At 34.2% G+C, this 13,141-nt stretch overlaps 1 long non-coding RNA gene across 1 annotated transcript; it reads left to right on the forward strand.

Moving 5' to 3' along the window:
• The first annotated feature begins 1,333 nt into the window (after positions 1 to 1,333).
• Positions 1,334 to 12,777, forward strand: LOC307186932. Its single transcript, XR_013828512.1, has 3 exons — positions 1,334 to 1,813; positions 3,063 to 3,220; positions 12,538 to 12,777. It is a non-coding gene; the product is annotated as an uncharacterized lncRNA (long non-coding RNA).
• Positions 12,778 to 13,141: the final 364 nt, after the last annotated feature.

Raw genomic sequence — 13,141 nt, forward strand, 5'->3', positions numbered from 1 at the left:
GATTGTTTCGTTTTCAATGCAGGCAGTGGTTCTGCAGCTCATCAAATACAATGAGCATCTGTTCTTTCAAGTGTAGAGAATCCTGCAGAGATTGAAGAGCATTTTGCTGATAACTATTTCATGCAATACATCTTACATACTGTCTTGACTATGACGTGACATATTTTCCAGGGCACTTCTAAATTTATCTAATTTTTTCATTCTATAACCATCATTTGCCTCTAAGAGCCCAGTATGTGATAGGCAAATGGAGATTTGAAGAAGAAAACAGATCACTTGGCCTTTTTAAGACAGATTCTGTTTTTGTAGTTGCGATTATTATTACTACTCCTTTGCTTTTGTTCTGGGGGATTTGCTGTGTGTATTTGAAATAAAATATATGTAAGCTGAGGTATATAAATAGTGTAATAGATTTCAAATTGATCATGAACATGTACTGTGAAATTCGTTGTCACCTAACCTTTCTGTGTACTAAATTTCTTATGTCTTGTCTGTAAAGTAGAAGCAAATGTCAAGCAAGAAGGGAAGGCCCCTTTAAAACCTTCTAGGATTTTATTGATAAGAAAGTTGAAGATCTTTGAGATTGACTTTATGCCTGGGAAAATGGAAGATCTTAGAGACAGGATGATTTTCTCCTAATTACATAATGGGTCTTTGGCCATAGGATAAGAACCCAGACTTAAATCTGCGTGTGCTAAAAGAATTAATACCCCTCTTTTACAGAAATAAGTTTAATCCTTTTGTGTCAAAGATGATATTATGATAAAATAAAACAAAAGGTATTAATTCTTTAAAATATGTTAGTCATAAATGCTATTCAGCAAAAATTTGTGGTCATTTCTCCTCTAGACAGAGAATTGCAATTCATTGCTCTTAAAGCTAGCTGTGCTTTGATGAAAAAAAAAAAGGTCCATGAAAACATGCAATTTCCATACTTCTGGCTGAAAATCTGGAGCTTGAGAACAGTTTACCACGTGCACTCCTTCCCACCTCAACAAATGTGGAAACCCAAAAATGGAACGTGTATAGTCTGGACTCTCGGGTGAAGACAAAGCAAAGTAGAGCCCCAGCTGACCCTTGATGGACATTTACCATGTGAGATAATGATAATGCTTTTGTCAACCACTGTGGATGGGTGGTAGCATATCACATATATATGCTGTATGCATACACCTAGGTTTGCTTCCTTCAGTGTGCCCTGGAAGATAAATGATTGAATATATGATTTTAGGAATAGATTTCATCAGTTATGCAGTAAAATTGTACAGGGTCATGAGTGACTTCTCATCACTTCACTAGTAGTTCTCATATGTTCTCCTAACATAATTTGGGCCCATAGACTGTTGGGCCGGCTGCTCCTGCCTAATGGCACATTTATCCATCGCACTCCCAGATTAGATGTAGAGCACATCTTCCTCCTTTACATTTTCTAGTGCACTTCATCAAGTCATTTTTGTTTTCGTAACGGATATTTTTGTTAGTTTTGTTAGCAAATGTCAAGCAGAAATGGCCCATTGGAAACCATCCAGAATTTATTGATTAGGAAAATGAAGATCTGAAAAACTCATTTCATTGATGAAAAAAATTGCTGTTTTTTAGAAAGACTATCAGGAAGATAAGGTTTTGGGGTTGTTACATATGTGAAAATATTTTCATTTTGCCCTCACATTTTACTGTTTTTGTCATGTATAATTCTAGGATCAATGGTAATCAAAACTTTGAAGAGACAAAGGACTTGCTGCTTGTCAGTCACTTTGCATCAAATATTATTCATGACATATCTCGTGCCAGTCTTATTCTTGCTACTGTGGAGGTAAAGTTATTATTATAATTATTAAAAATTTCAGCATTTTAAATTATTTTTTGTGAAACATTATGAGTTATATCTACATATATTTAAAATAATTTTCTGCCAAACATTAGTAGACTATCTAAATGTAAAGATAAGTAGGTATATTTTCAGCTCTTAGTTATAGCCCTAAATTGTTTTCTCTTGTTGATTCTCTTTCAATAGGGATGCTTGAACATATGGCTTTGGGCTCTATATCTCTAAACTTTTCTATTACATTTTATATCTCTTTTACTTATTGTTGAACCTTCAGGAGAATTTTACATTTTAAATTGAAGGTCACTTACATGTGCATTATCTTTTCTAGACATTCTATTGAAATAGAATAGAAATTGTGTTTTAACATAATTATTTCTTATTTTCTGATTGCTCTCCTTCTAGAGAAGTTAGTTTTTAGTTTTTTCTGAATATAACATGCTCTTGATTCTTGCTATAATATTTATTTCATAGTGTTATGTTTTTGTCCTGAGACTCATAGACACAGCTTTTGGCTCGACTAATTGTCCTCATTGCTCATAGTACATTTTTCTTTAATATTTTTTATATTTCTCAAATATTTGTTTGTATTTTGTTGTGCTTTTATATTTGAGAGTGTCAACCAAAAAAAAAGAAATACACAGAAGTTTGCAAATAAGAAGAGAGTTTATTTGGGGTCTTATTAATTGCACTTCAGGAGACTCAGATTTGAGTTAAATCAAAAGAGGATTCTGGGGAAGAGAAGTGGTCCAGGACTTATAAAGACAAAAGCCACGAGGCTGTACTCTGACACCAGAAGGGAAATATTTGTCTTTAAGGGATGTCTGTCATGAGTTGTTTTAGAGTAAGGGTCCCAAAAGTATCTTGAGTTTCTGGCAGATGTTCTGGATGCCTTCATTAGGACAATAAGTGGTCAAAAGGTCAGATTCCATCCAGGCTGAGATGTGCATAAGTCACACGTCCTCAATGCCCTCTCAGCCTCATTTTAGAGAGCTCTCTTAGCAATACCTACTCCCTTTTGATTTTCCTTCCACAAGAACAGCGCTCTGAGATGTAGTATATTTTTCTTGTAGTTGTGCTAGTCTGTTTATTCTTCTGAATTAGCTTCCTCTGAGCATAGTCTGTCATGAGCAGACTAAAATAAGGATGCTCCTATTTTGAAATGCTGTAGGGTAATGTTACATTATTGAATGGAGGAATGTTCAGATTTTTTCTTTTTCATCTGTGTCCCCTACAGAGGTCTGCAGTGAAACTTAACTATGTTCGGCTTTTCAGCCATATGAGCTCCCCATGAAATATTTTGCTGTGGTTAGAAAGTAATTCTCACAGCTTGGACTTGGAAGCAAGTGCTGCTTTTCATGCTGGAGGGAAGGGGTGGTTCTAGCTCCAATCTTGGTAGGTGGCCCATTATTTATTTAACTACACTAGCAGTTCTCCAACTTTTTGGTCTTAGGACTTATTTCTATACTTTTATTTATGTGAGTTATCTCTTCTAATGTCTACCACATTAATAGTTAAAACCAAAAACCATTTAAAACCCAAGAATATAGAAACACACATTTCATTAATCTTCAGAGGGATGATGTCAGCATATCACGTAGTCTCTGAGAAGTTTTCCACTATACATCGGGAGAGAATGAGAGTGAAAAAGACAACGACATTACTAAGAGTTTATATTATTGCAAAAATAACCCCTAGACCACAGTTTGAAAACCACTGAGATCTGTTATTCAGTGGTTTAGGTAGGGTAAATCATGCTTGGAAGTAATATAATGTTTTTTGCACATTTTCTTTCCTTGTTGCCTTTTCTAGAATTTATTCTGGATCTTTATAAGTTACTACTGAATGGCATGTAGAGACATAAGTGACCTCTCTCTATCCTGCTTTGCTTTATCCATGACCTAAAAGCTGGTAGATACACTGCTCATTCCTGCATCTCCTATCAGTTTATTCTGAGCTTAGACTCTGTTGGAAAATGATGGTTAACTCTGCAGCAACCATCTTTATTTGGGTTTGATTTTTCACTTCTCTACATGTTCCAGCAGTTTCATCCCATCTGCTTTGTGTTCCTTTGTAGTCAGTCTCTTTTTCTCATCCCCAGCCCCTTGCAACCACAGATCTACCATCACTATTGTTTTGCCTTTTTTAGAACTTAAAAAGATGCAGTCGTATAGTATGAAGTTGTTTGTGACCAGCTTATTTCATTTAGCACAATGCCTGTGGGGTTCATCCATGTTGTGTATATGGGTAATTTTTTGCTTGTTATTGCTTAGTAGTTGGATCCATTTTATTGATTACTCATAGACATTTTGGTTGTTTTTCAATTTTTGCTATTCTGAATAAAGCTGTAATGAATATTTTGTACAAGTCTTAATGGTGACAGGTTTTCATTTAAACTAATTTGTTTTTAAATATAGTACTTTATTATTATTTTGATCTTGAAGTGATTTGCCATATGCTGCAAACATAAATCAGTTTTTTCATTTCAATAACGGGGCAGAAGATGAAATAGAGATATTATATATATTGATCTGAAACAGAAAGTTTTGATACAAGGTCAGTTACAATGGAGGAATTATACTTCAGGGCATTTTGAAAAATTTCAAAGGTATTGGGAACATTTTATTATAAAGGGTCATTACAAAAACCAGAACTTTTAAATAAATTGATTTGTTTTAAGTACTTGTGACCTAAAATTGGTGCTAGACTAAAATAATCAACGTTTATGATTTTTTAAAAATGTCATGGGTCTTAGAGAATATTTTAAAAGGTTTACCTTTGGTATAGAATCATTACCAAATGTTTTGGAGAATATTAGGTTTTATTAAGACTAGTGAATTTCTTGGTCTTTAAAACTCATGTTTTTATTTTTTATTTATTTATTTTTTGCGGTACGCGGGCCTCTCACCGTTGTGGCCTCTCCCGCTGCGGAGCAGAGGCTCCGGACGCACAGGCTCAGCGGCCATGGCTCACGGGCCCAGCCGCTCCGCGTCATGTGGGATCCTCCCGGACCGGGGCACGAACCCGTGTCCCCTGCATTGGCAGGCGGACTCTCAACCACTGCGCCACCAGGGAAGCCCTAAAACTTATATTTTTAATTTTCGTGGCATTTCTCATTTAACAAAGTATTTACTTTACCCATTCAACGAACACTTACTGAGCAACATTATGTGTTAGGTAATATCATAGATTCAAAAGTCAGAGAGAAAAGATGTAAATATACACAAAATATTTCATAGTCTGCTAAAGACACAGCTTCAACTGTGTCCCTGTAACCGTGGACATAATGACACAGAAGAGAGACAAATTTTTGAGTGTCCAGCCTTAATTCTAATCATTTTGCTTCCTAGCCAGTTTTGGGGTTCTCCACTCTCCACTTGCATCTTGCCTCACCAGTGGAATTTCACACCTGTAACTCTATCCTCTGAGTGAAATACACTACCTTGTGGAGGGTTAACAAAATTCTTCATTAGTGCTGAGGACTCTGAACTCTGATTGGAATTCTTCAGTCATAACCTGTTCTTTCCAAGTTTAAAGATGTTTTTAACAACTACTCACTTAATAGAGACAACCTATCCACAAATTAAAATCAGGGAAGGTCCTTAATTTTTGTACCAATACATCAACCATGAATCTCTAAAAAGTAGAAAATGGTGAGTGTGGATTAAGTTAATGAATGAATGAATGAATGAATGAATGAAAAACTATTGTTTATACTTAGGAGCAGAATTGCTCTTTCCATTAATCCTACAGGCTACTATTTCCTCATTAAAATATTTTCATTATATAACTTTAAGAAACTTAAAGTAAAACATGTACAAATAGAAGATGAATTCACAGAAGCAATTTCAATAATAGACTAGCTCTAATGTCACTGGAATGATAGAACGCTGTGGGCTGCCCAAGGAAGTTGATACTGGCTGGGGAAACAAGTTCTTATTTGCTTAATAATGTAATTCTCCAAAAAACTAAAATTTATCTTTCACTGAAAATCTGAAGTCTGGTGCTATATTTATACCAATTTATTCTACAGATATTCAGAAGTTTTCATGGACTTAGATACTGAATTAGTTGTTCAGTTCTATTCAACAATGTATGATTACACTAGTAAGATCTACTGTGATACTAAATATATTCCATGAAATGATTTTGGAATGGACATATTATATACAAAATGTTTATTGAAAAGACTAACAAATTTATCTAATGCCTTAAAAACCCTAGAAAAAGAAAGATAACAAGGCTAACCCCTTTTCCCCTAAAATGTGTACAGTATTATAAAAATCACATTCAAATATGTCATATAACAACTTCTTCCCACCGCTTGTTTTGGTATTAATGCTGTTTGATTGGAAATCATTGGAAGCCATTTTAATGGAAATGTTACCAGTGCTTATTATCAAAATATCTTATTGAAAATAAAACAAATGAACCAACCAAACAACAACAAAAACACTCCTTACTTTGATTCCTATTTTTTTCACCATCCTTTCTCAAATTCATCTTATAACTTCTCCTAGATAAGAAAAAAATGTATGTCACTATTTTCAACTTGATAAAAGGCAATTGACTGTTGAAGGTAATTTTTCCTTTGTTGGCTTGAAGCAGAAGCCAAAGATTTAATAGATGCATGTATGCATTTTTGTAAGCCTGATCTCTAAGCCTAAAGCCTTTGATTTCAAGGTTACAATGTTGTAACAATAATGGCACAAGCCCTTTCTATTACTGTAATAGAAAATTACATAAACTGGGATAAATCCAGATAGTTAGGAGGTCTTTTTGTGATTTTACGGTGAAATGAAACAAAAGCTTAGACTGATATCAGCCTTTATCAGCTTCCCTGATCCAGAAAACCCTTTTTCCTGAAGCACCGCTTTTGCTGTATCTCACAGACATTGATAAGTTGTGTTTTCATTTTCATTCAGTTCAAAATAGTTTAAAATTTCTCTTGTGATTTCTTCTTTTACTCGTGTGTTATTTAGAAATATATTGTTTAATTTCCACATATTTGGGGATTTTAATGTTATCTTCCTGTTACTGATGTCTAGTTTAATTCCATTGTGATCTGAGAACAGACATTATATAATTTATATTGTTTTAAATTCATTAAGGTGTGTTTTATGGTGCAGAATGTGGTCTATCTTGAATGTTCCATGTGAGCCTATGAAAAATGTGTATTCTGCTGTTGTTGGATGATACAGGCTATAGATGTCAGTTATATTCACTTGATATTGAGTTTGACACTTGTTATTCAGTTCAACTGTCCTTACTGAAGTTCTGTTTGATGGATCTGTCCATTTTTGAGAGAGGTGTGTTGAAATCTCCAACTATGATAGTGGGTTTACCTATTTACTCTTGTAGTTCTATCTGTTTTCACCTCACTTCTTTGATACTCTGTTGTCATTAGCATACATGTTAAGAATTGTTATGGCTTCTTGGAGAACTGAGCCCTTTTTCATTATGCAATGCCCTTCTTCCAAATAACTTTTCTTACTTTGAAGTTAGCTCTGTCTGAAATTCATACAGCTACTCTTGCTTTCTTATGATTAGTGTTAGCATGGTGTATTTTTTTCCATCCACTTACGTTTTATCTATACGTGTCTACATACTTAAAGTGGGTTTTTTATAGATAACATATAGTTGGGCCATGTTTTATGATTCACTCTAACAATCTCTGTCTTTTAATTGGTGCATTTAGACCACTAATATTCAAAGTGATTATCCATATAGTTGGATTAATATCTACTATATTCATTAGAGCTTTCAATTTGCAGCCCTTGCTCTTTGTTCCTGTTTTTGTCTTCCAGTTTTTTTCTGCCTTTTGTGGTTTTAATTGAGCACTTTATATGATTCTATTTTCTCTCCTTTATTAGTATATCAGTTATACTTTTTTTAAACTTTTCTTAGTGGTTTCCCTAGAGCTTGCAATATACATTTACAACTAATTCAAGTCCACTTTCAAGTAACACTATATTGCTCACAAGTAGTATATACCTTATAGTAACAAAATAATTCTAATTCCTCCCTCCAATCATGCAGCCACTCATTTCACTTATATATAAGTATATAAAGCTTATACATAAGCATACCTTATGTATAAGATTATACATAAGGATACATAACTTAATATATTGTTGCTATTATTATTTTGAGCAAACTGTTATCTCTTACACCAATTAAGAATAAGAAAAATAAGTTATTTTACCTTCACTTATTTCTTCTTCAGTGTGCTTCCTTTCTAATGTAGATTTGAGTTTCTAATCTGTTATATTCCTTTTCACTAAAGAACTTTTTTTTTTAAATTAAAGTATAGTTCATTCATAATGCTGTGTTAGTTTATATATATATATTCTTTTCCGTTACATTTTATTATACGATATTGAATACAGTTCTCTATCCTATACAGTAGGACCTTGTTGTTTATCTGTTTTATATATAGTAGTTTGTATCTGCTAATCCCAAACCTCTAATTTATCCCTCCCTCCTTTCCCCTTTGGTAACCATAAGTTTGTTTTCTATGTCTGTGAGTCTGTTTCTCTTTTGTAAATAAGTTCATTTGTATCATATTTTAGATTCCACATATAAGTGATATCATATGATATTAGTCTTTGTCTGACTTACTTCACTTGATATGATAACCTCTAGGTCCATCCATGTTACTGCAAATGGCGTTATTTCATTCTTTTTTATGGCTACTAGTATTCCACTGGGTACATATATATATTTACACACACACATTGTGTACATATATATATTTACACACACACCTTGTGTGTGTATATATATATATATACACACACACAGATATATATATATACACACACACAGATATATATATACACAGATATATATCTATATATCTATATATTTATCTATATATATATCTATATATACACACACCACTTCTTTATCCATTCATCTGTCAACGGGCATGTAGGTTGCTTCAATGTCTTGGCAATTGTAAATAGTGCTGCTATGAACATTGGGGTGCATGTATCTTTTTGAATGAGTTTTCTCCAGATATATGTCCAGGAATGGGACTGCTGGATCATATGGTAACTCTATTCTTAGTTTTTTAAGGAACCTCCATACTGTTATCCATAGTGGTTGCACCAATTTACATTCCCACCAACAGTGCAAGAGGGTTCCCTTTTTTCCTCACCCTCTCCAGCATTTATTATTTATAGACTTTTTGATGATGGCCATTCTGACGGGTGTGAGGTGGTACCTCATGGTAGTTTTGATTTGCATTTCTCTAATAATGAGCAATGCTGAACATTTTTTCGGGTGCTTATTGGCCATCTGTATGTCTTCTTTGGAGAAATGTCTATTTAGGTCTTCTGCCCAATTTTTTTTTTTACTTTTGTTTTTATTGAGTTGTATGAGCTGTTTGTATTTTTTGGAAATTAAGTCCTTGTCAGTTGCATCATTTGCAAATATATTCTCCCATTTTGTAGGTTGTCTTTTCATTTTGTTTATGGTTTCCTTTGCTGTGCAAAAGCTTATACGTTTGATTAGGTCCCATTTATTTATTTTTGCTTTTATTTCTGTTACCCTGGGAGACTGACCTAAGAAAACTTTGGTAGGATTTATATTAGAGAATGTTTTATCTATGTTCTCTTCTAGGAGTCTTATGGTGTCATGTCTTATATTTAAGTCTTTAAGCCATTTGGAGTTTATTTTCGTGTACGGTGTGAGGGACTGAAGAACTTTTTATTTTTTTAACATATCCTGTAAATCAGGTCTACTGGCAACTGATTACAGATTTTCTTTGTCTGAGAGAGTTTATTGTTCCTTCACTTTTGAAGGATTATTTCACAGGATACACAATTCCAGGTTCGTGGGTTTTTTGTTTGTTTTTTTTCTCTCAACACTTAACATATTTCATTCTACTTTTTCTTGTTTGCATGGTTTCTGAAGAATTGAATGTAACTCTTAGCTCTGGCTTCTTTCAGAGGAGAAAGAATCTCTGGATTTTTTCTTTATCTTTGATTTTCTGTAGTTTGAAGATCAGATGCCTGGGTACAGTTTTTCTAGCATGTGTCCTGCTTGATTTTCTCTAAGCTTCCTGGATATGTAGTTTGGTGTCTAATGTTAATATGGGGAAATTCTCAGTTATTATTGCTTCAAATATTCTTCTGTTCCTTTCTTTCTTCTCCTTTTTATATTCATATTACATATATTTTACACCTTCTGTAGTTCTTCCACAGTCCTTGGATATCCTATTGTGTTTTTTTTTCTTTCTTTCTTTCTTTTTATTTTTATTTTTAAGGATTCTATTGATATATCCTCTAGGTCAGACATTCTTTCCTGAGTCATGTCCAGTTTACTGATAAGCCCATCAAAGGCATTCTTCACTTCTATTTCAGTGCTTTTGATCTTTAGCATTTTGTTTTGGTTCTTTCTTAGGATTTCCATCTTTCTGCTTGCATTGTCCATCTGTTCTTGCATGGAGTCTGCTTTATCCATTAGAGCCCTTAGCATACTAATCCTACTTGTTTTAAATTTGCTGGTATGATAATTCTAACATTCTGTCATGTGTAGTTCTGATCCTTGTTATGTCTCTTCAAATTGTGTTTTTTGCCTCTTGGTGTGCCTTGTAATTTTTTCCTGACAGCCAGATTTGATGTACTGGGTAAAAGGAACTGCTGTAAATAGGTCTTTGTTAATGTGGTGGTGAGGTGTTGGGTTGGAAGTATTGTACAGTCTTATGATTAGGGCTGAGTCTTTTAGTGAACCTATGCTTGTAGATTGTGAATTTCACAAGTGTTTCTCAGCTCTTTTCTCTCCACTTGGCTGGGACAGGATGGCTTGAGTAGCTGAAGTTGTGCGTTTCCCTTCTCCCATGTAGAAGGCGAGAGCTGGCTGGAATTGGGTGTTTCCCTCTCAAAGGTCAGTGAGGCTCTCCTTAACTAGTTTCCCCTAAGGACCAGCATGGTTAAGATGAGCAGAGTACTCTGACATTTCAAAATGGTCCCCTTTCCCTTTCCTCCGGTTGAAGGCTGAGGAGATTTTTCTCCTATATTTACTGTGGGAATCTGGTTGAGCTCCTGGAGGTGAATTTTACGATATTGCTGGGGGTACAAGTATGACAAGGTCCCTCTGGAGTGTTTCACTCTCAGAGTTGCCCACACTGAGCCTCCAGCAAATTTGTCAATTGCAGTTCGGGTTTTCCTAACGGAGCACTGGTTCTCTGAGCAGTTTCCACGCATGAGTCTCTGCTCCAAAAAGCCATGTACCTCTCTGTTTGCCTGTCTGTCTCTCCAGGGGGCAGCTGTTTGCCCTGTGTCCTCCCTGCTATTACAGGTCCAAGAATAGTTGTTGACTTTTCAGTCTGTTTAGCTTTCTACTTGTTTTAGGACTGCTGGAGATTTCCAAGCTCCTTACACACAACTGAAATTTGGAAGTCCCACTCATATATAAAACATTTAAAAACAAGATAGGAAAACAGGTAACAAGATAATAAATGAAGTCAAGGAATGATAAATTAAATGTATTGAAAATGAATTACTGAGTGAGTTCGATAGCTAACTCTTTAAAAAGCTTTTAAAGGAATACATTTTTAAAATAGTTCATTGCCATATTTATTAGTCTAACCCATTGTATCGACAAGAAAAAGCAGCAAACAAATGTACTATAACAACAAAAACTGAAAGGTATTCAATAAGACCCAGTTACTATTTCTAATAGAAATCTTAAATGACAAAATAATTAAACATTCTAAGTATAATAATCACTGAAAATATCCTGATGAAATATTGAAACCATTTTTAATTAAAAGCAGGGCTAGACAGGATACTTGTACTAAGATTGTTTCATATTACATTAGAACGTCTAACAAATTGAACAGCACACATACACAAAATAAGAACAAAATCATAGCTTTCAGGTATTCTATTTTTTTATTCTAATTTTTCTGGAATGGCAAAGTTAGACTTCATCACTCCTTGCACTTATCTTTCTCTGATTGAACTGGAAGTACCTATTTTTATAACTTTTATAACATTAAAATTCTACTTATAAAGTTAGGAGCCAAGTTACCACAGTCAAGAAGCCCTTTTAGCTACCTCATATCTCAAGCTTCTGAATATCATGTTTCAGGACAAAGTTACTACTTTTCTTTGATGGTGTTATACTTTTTCTCACCATATTTAGAAAGACAACACTTCTCCACAATTTTGGAGGAATTCACTAGGATTGACAAGATCAGTAACTATTAAATAATCAAATTGGAATAATGTGACAATACTAACATTTATTCCAATTTTATGTTAGTCCTACTTTGCATCCTATAAAATGAAAAGGTCCTAAATGTACTTCAACCTTGTTTACACTCTATGGAAATTTGATATATGTTATGTACTGATGATGCTATAAACATTTTATGCTATGAACTAACATAAAAAATTTAAAACATCGCAGTTGTGTCAGGTTTGCTCCTTGAGTGTAGCAAATATTTTATTATGTCTCTATGATTTTCCAGTTAGTTTTCTCTTAGACGTCTAAATAAATCTGTACCTTTAAAGGAAATGATTTGGAAAAAGGTTTTAATTGGTTTCTCTATGGTTCTGAACCAAAGTTTTAATACCATGCAATTTACATTATAATTTAGAGAAATTCTTATTTATTTAAATCTTACTTAAAACAGTGCCTTTTTTTTTTTTTTTTTGCGGTACGCGGGCCTCTCACCGTTGCAACCTCTCCCGTTGCAGAGCACAGGCTCCGGACGCGCAGGCTCAGCGGCCATGGCTCACAGGCCCAGCCACTCCGCGGCATGTGGGATCTTCCTGGACCGGGGCACGAACCTGCGTCCCCTACATCGGCAGGCGGACTCTCAACAACTGCGCCACCAGGGAAGCCCAAAAACAGTGCTTTTTAAATTTGGGGTTTATACCTTTGTTCTTTTTATTGTGGGTTGGTTCATCTTTGTTTTCTAACTTGCAAATTTTTACTAGGCCAGACTATTTATTTAAAATAAACACTTGAAGATTTGTAGTCTATCTTTTAATAATATACATGTCGATAGAAGGATAGACAGATTAAAAAAATATAGGGTTTAGCCATTACTGCATAAAATTTGATATAAAACTCAATTTAGAAAGATATGCTGTGGAAATTTAGCCTATGTTCAGTTCTGGTCTCCAGCAATAGTTCACAGTCCCAAAAAATACGTACATTTAAAAAACTGTTTCATGTCAGGGGTATTAGATATACCATTTCATTTAATTCTTCATCAAAGAAGCTGGAAGTTAATTTTTATTATTCTTATTTTAAAGACTGATTGGGTTTAAATTGTTCAGTAAGGTATAGTTAGTA

This window comes from Stenella coeruleoalba, assembly GCF_951394435.1.
Source record: "Stenella coeruleoalba genome assembly, chromosome: 5".
NCBI lineage: Eukaryota > Metazoa > Chordata > Mammalia > Artiodactyla > Delphinidae > Stenella > Stenella coeruleoalba.